Genomic DNA, 6074 nt, shown 5'->3' on the forward strand with positions numbered 1-6074 from the left:
TCCTGCTCCATCTCCGTGGCGGCCTCCCACAGTCGGTGAGCAAAATTCTGAACTCCTTGGCCAGGCGTCGAAGGCACCTGAAGTTCTGGCCTCAAACCACCTTTCCAGGCTTAGTATCAACAGCGAGAAACCCAAAGGTCCTTGCCAGTGATTGCAAGCTCCATGAGGGCAGGGACTGTGTCTTCTTCACCACCATGACCTAGAACGCGACTGAGGTCCCCCAAAACAGGGACTTAGAATGGGGTCTGATTCACGGTAGGTGTGTGTGACCCCCTCCCCCCGACCACCATCTAATTTCTCCCCTTTCTTTTCACACTAACCCATTATGCCGTACCCTGCCTTCCACCTGTTTGCCCTCAAGGCCATCTGTGGACGTACGCCAGCCCCGCCATCTCTCCTGACTCTGAGCTCTCTGCCATCGACTTTATTCCTACTGTGCTCAGCTTTGTGCTGTATCATCTCGAATTTCTTGAGGCCAGCACTATGCTTCGTGTGGCTCTGTCTCCAGGTTAGACACAGACCTGGAGCTGTCGGCGGTCCTCGGGCTTCGTGCGTGCACACTCACCGACGTGACTGTAGATCTGTTTGCTCCACAGGAGATGGAGCTCCTGAGCCCAGAAAAGGAGAGGGACACACGTGGGAAGGTCTTCTTCCTTCAAGACGGTCACCCCTTCTGCCCCGAGAGGCAGTGTTCATCGAAGCGTTTAAGAGCGTGGACTCTAGAGTCAACTTGTCAGGGTTTGAAATCCAGCCCACCACTCCCAGGCAAGCCATTTAGCATACCTGAGTATTTCCAGCTGTAAAATAGGGATATTAATAGTCCTTGCTTTATAGGTTTGAGGTAAAGATTTTAAAAGGTAATATATGTCAAATGCTTAGAAATATATGACATATAGTATTTGCTCAATGGATGCTTTATCATTATTATTACTATCACTATTGTTGTCATTATTATTAAGAGTGTCATCCACAGGGATGAGCCCAGGACTCCAGACAACTATCCCCGGGCTCCGATGACAGGACAGTGACCTGTATTTGGAGCCTGAATGACCCAATTATAATTTATCAATTCCTTTGTTCCTTGTGCTTCCCATTTCCTTGGAAAACCGAGGCACAGAGAGGGCGTGGAGCTAGGTCATGTATGGAGGAAGTCAGAGCCTGGATCGAACTCAGGCAAGAATGAGCAGCTCTGCTCAAGTGCCCCAAGCCTTGCACAGAACCTGGCACGCAGCGGCCGTTGGAGTGCCATCGACCTTTCTTTACTGCATGGAGGTTATTTCATTCTTCACCCTAGTGCTCACCCTACATCCTCCCTGAGTCAAAGCCATGGAATTGTAGAGTTGGGTGTATGCCTTGAAGGTCAAGTAGTCAGCCTTCTGTTTGACCAATAAGAACAACGGGCCCGGAGAGGCTAAAGACGGGACCACCTGGCCAGATATAGGAAGCTCTCTTGTCCAGATGCTGCCTTCCTGGTGTTTAAACATCTTTGCTGGATGGAAAAAACAGAAGCGTAGAATGGTCTTTCCAGGTAAGTTCTCCAAAGTTGGAGACTCGGGCTTTGATATCTTTCATCTAGTAAATGGGTTTCCTGAGTTCTGTGAGCTGTTCTAGGACATTAATCAAACCCAAGGAGGGGATCGTGGGACCCTCTGGTTTGCAGCCAGTCAGAGGCACAGCAACGACCTGGACTTGTGTTTGGTGTCTGAAGTGGGGGCACCTTACAGGACGGAACCGGTAATGTACGGAATCTCTGGGTAGACAGTGTCTTAGTTGAGTTGAATTCTCAGAGACCTTGTTGGTATCACAGAACTGCTTGTTGGTGTGGGGAAGCTACACACACATACGCACGCACACGCACATGCACACACATGTACACACACACACATTGGAGCTGGGTCCAGGAACCCAAAACACAAGGCTTCCTTGGTCGTCGGCCATTGCTAACATCGTGGAATGGTCGTTCATGAAGACACCCTCGTTCCCATCCTCCCACTGTGGCTTCATTCAGCGGTGACGGGGAGACACTTTAGTCCAGTGATTTAAAAAGCTCGAGAACAGCAGACTATGAGCTGGTCCTCTTTTTAATACATTGTTTAATTTTGATGTAACTATTTGTTATTTATTCATTTCATGAAACAGTAATTCACATAATAGAAAACTTGAAAAATACAGAGAGGCAGAAAGAAAAAGAGAAAAGTAACCAAAATTCTCTCTGAATAAAGAAATCCGCGGTGTGACCTTGCTGTATTTTCTTGCAGTGTTTTTTTTTTTTTTCCTACACACAGGTTAGAAAAGGGAAGAAAGTGAATATACGATTTTCATTCTGCTTTTCTCACCTAACTTGATAAAATCAGCATTTTCCATGTTAATCTAATGATTTACTCTCACGAACATCATTTGGATGGCTACAGAACGTCTCTCAAGTAGATGAACAGCTTGTATTTAAGCAGTCTCCTAGCGATGGAACATTTTAATGGTGTCCAATTTTTCAATTATGAATTCTGCAATAAAGGGATAATTTCCTCTCAGTAACAGCTTTTCTCAAATCACTGACTTTTCCTTGCACTGGGCACTGGGAAAGTAGATCAGATCTCAGCTTGAGCAATAGACCCCATGACAAAGATCCCATGCAGGGCCTGACTGTGAGGGGGGAGGGGAGGAGAACCAGGTGAGAAGGGGGTGGAGGGGTAGCAGAGCATAGTTTATTTTAAAATCACGTCTTTTTTCTTTTCTTTTTACTTATAAATGTACTGTGTCATTATATACGATCTGGGAAATACGTGTGTTCTAAACGTGAGCTAACTTCAGTTTAAATTGGCATGAATATTTAGGCTTCTCGGAATCTAACGCCATCTATCCACACAGAAGACCTGGTCTCTTGCAAACCTGGTCCCATTCCAGGCGTTTCTGGAGCCCCTGGGGCTTAACGGGAACCACTGCAGCTCGCCATCTAGCATTGTGGCAGGCAGACGTGCCGCTTCCACGAGTTTTCTTAGTTGAAGATTAGCATTTTGCCTCTGCTAAGCTCTGCTTCCACCAGTTTTCTTAGTTGAAGATTAGCATTTTGCCTCTGCTAAGCCAAGGTTCCATGGAGGCAGCTTGACCAATTAGGGCAAAAGGAAAAGGAAGTGGTTTACTCATTTCTGGAGCATAATGCCTGAGGGAGGTGCTCAGCAATACTTGCGCACTAAATAACTTGATGAATGGCCCCTCGGGCTGGAAATGAACACGGGCAATGTGCAGAGGGCCCAGCGAGGTGATGGACAAGGGCACAAGCCCAGACCGTAGGTCCCTGGAGCAGAAATGGAAGGCGCCAGCTTCTCTCACCACCAGGAGCTCCTTCCCCTCCCCGCATGGCTCCGCCGCCCAGGAGTAAGTGCACCTCTTAGGAGCTCCCACAGCACCCTGTCCCCTCCTGTCACACCGTTTACCTGTCCTCTTGGTTAATGGCTTACCTTGGGTCCATCCCCCTGCTGGGCCCCAAGTACCATTAGGCTGTTTTTTTTTTTTTTCACGATGTCCTCAGGGACCTGCGGGGACCTGGTCTAAGCCTGGGCTCCAAGACAGGCGAGGGAAGAGGTGGGCGAGGCCCTTTAGAAAATGAATCCTGTGTCTGTGGTTTACCCCACCCAATCTGCCCTGGGCATTAAGAAGCTAGAACATGGACCCGGAGGCAAAAGTATGTTGCCGCAGTGGAGTCAGAAGTAAGGACCTCACACCTTCAAGCCGCTGCACGACATAATTCCTTGGGGGCCTTTGAAACCACCCGAGTGGGGTCCTACCAGAGTTGATGAGGTCTCTGTGCCTAGAGGGAGGACCCACCCACTCACCTGTGTGCTTCAGAGCTTCCCAGGTGTTTCTAACGTGCAGACAAGTTGGGGAGCACTTCTTTAGCCCTTGGCTCCTGTCCTGACTTCACTTATTTAAAATCTGTTGAATGAATGAATGAGTGAGTGAATTTAGGAGCCTCCCAGTCTTCTGTGTCCCTTTCCAGGGTAGCAGTGGCCTTGCTACCCAGGCCCACCCTGCCCTCTCTGTAGAATTGAGGAGGTATTTTTAAATTCTCCTTCATGTCCCTGGTGGTGGTTTTCATTTCATTTTTTAACATCTAGATATTTAACGTCTCTCGATAAGAGAGGCTAGAAATATAAACTATTTTTCAAATAAAAATCCTTTCTGAACTCACTTGAAACTTCACCTTTATCATGAAATGCCACACTCCTGTCATTCAGCACGTATTTATGGCACACCTGCTGCGTGCTAGATGCTGGGGACACGTCCCGGCCCACCCAGAGGGTGTGCTCCACAGGAAAACAGGAGGGAGCACCTACACAAACGCATGATTCCCAAACTGTGTGGTCAGTGCTCTGAGAGAAAAGCACAAGACGCTGGACATTTGGCATGCCCTCCATCCCGCTTCGTCCCTAGGGGAGCTTCATGGGGACCACGAGCACATCGGCCTTGCCCCTCGTCCTCCCTCCTGGTCCAGTGAGGGGGTCCTCTGTAGCCCTGCCTCAGGATGGTCAGCTCGTAGGGCTGGCTTGGCCGGCTTGGCTCCTGCTCCTGCTCCTTGGCAACTGTCCCCAGTTCCTCAGCCATCTCTGCCCTTGCCCCCTCCTCCAGGGGCTTCCCGTTCTGCAGAACATTATTCACATCTTGCATAAGTAAGAAGCTAGCCCCAGCAGCACCCACCCCCTGGGCACCGTTGGCCATGGTCAGAGCTGGGCCTGAACAGCTCTCTGCACCCCGCTGGCTCTCCAGAAGGGCACACGGCCCGTGGCCACGAAATTCCTGATGCTGACCATGAAGCCAGAGTTGGCTTGGGCAGTCTGGCAGGCACGATGATGCCTGATGCTCCTGATGACTTCAGCACCCCTCTGAACACAAACCCCGGCACTTCTGACTTCAGACAAGTTAATCCTCCAACAGCTTCTGGCCCCTGGCGGTGTTGCAATAGCCACCGGTCTGCTGGCTCTGTCTCTGGCTGCTCAACTGCCTCTGTTTTCTAAAACATTTGTCAAAAGGTTGGTGACAGTAGCTGTTGCCCAGGCCTTGCCTCGCTACTGAGAGTATCGGACACCCTCCGCCTGTCATAGGTGCCGGGGCCAAACCCAGGATGGTCACGACTGAAGACACAGAGCCTGAGGAGCTGGCGACCAGACTGGTGCTGGCGAGCGTCCTGTGGGTCTGTCAGCTTGGTCTGTGATGGTGTTAAGTTCTTAGATAGTCTTTTCCAGCTGATTGCTCTGCAAGGGAAAATGTAAGAGAAACGTTCTTTCCTCTGACAGGTCTCCGTCTGGTGTGGACCCTGCTTTGCACCTTATCATCTCTGCACAGCACGCTGGCTTCCTTCCCGTGGACAGTGCACAGCACACGGTCATCCTTCCAGCTCTGGGACAGGCTTACCGGAGAGGCTAAAAGCTCACAGGTCATCCGAGTTCTTGAACCCATGCAGGGAGCAAGGCCCTGGGAATCAAGGTAAAATCGGGGAGCAGTGTGACAGAGGGTCGCTCTCAGGGCCGGACCCCTAGTGGCTGTGTATCTATAGCAGGGTGTCGTGCTGATCTGATTGGTTTAGACTCCCGGTCACTGAGGGCTCACACCCGTACAGGCTGGTCACCCCGTGTCCAAGGATTGCAGGCAAATGCATGCAGCTCTCTCCTCTTTCTGCGTCACATGAGAAGTGACAAGCTGGCCTGAGCTCGTCCATCTTGCCCCCTCATCTGTCCTCGGGTGGACACTCCCAGTTCGTCAGCTGGAGGCCAGGGTACCCCTGAGATCTGAGTTTGGGTTTACTTTATTTATTTATTTGTTTGTTTGTTTATTTAAAATGCCTACAGCACCTGGTCTTCCTAGGTGGTCTCCCATCCAAATACCACCCAGGCCCAACCCTGCTTAGCTTCCGAGATCAGGCGGGATCGGGCTTGTTCAGGGTGGCCTGGCTGGAGACTTGAGTTGGGGGTTAAAGGGAGGGAGAGGCTCTCTTGGATTAAACCACATCATTAAATCCATTCTGCCAGGGGCCTCTGCTCTGGAGATCCAGGCCTAAGCCAGGGTAGGAAATACCATCCGGG

General features: G+C 50.4%; 1 pseudogene; it reads right to left on the bottom strand.

Annotated features, from left to right (window-relative positions):
* Positions 1-5831: 5831 nt before the first annotated feature.
* On the bottom strand, positions 5832-5950 carry LOC112481995 (annotated as a pseudogene).
* Between the last annotated feature and the right edge of the window lie 124 nt (positions 5951-6074).

This window comes from Pteropus alecto, unplaced genomic scaffold, assembly GCF_000325575.1.
Source record: "Pteropus alecto unplaced genomic scaffold, ASM32557v1 scaffold94, whole genome shotgun sequence".
NCBI classification, from domain to species: Eukaryota; Metazoa; Chordata; class Mammalia; order Chiroptera; family Pteropodidae; genus Pteropus; species Pteropus alecto.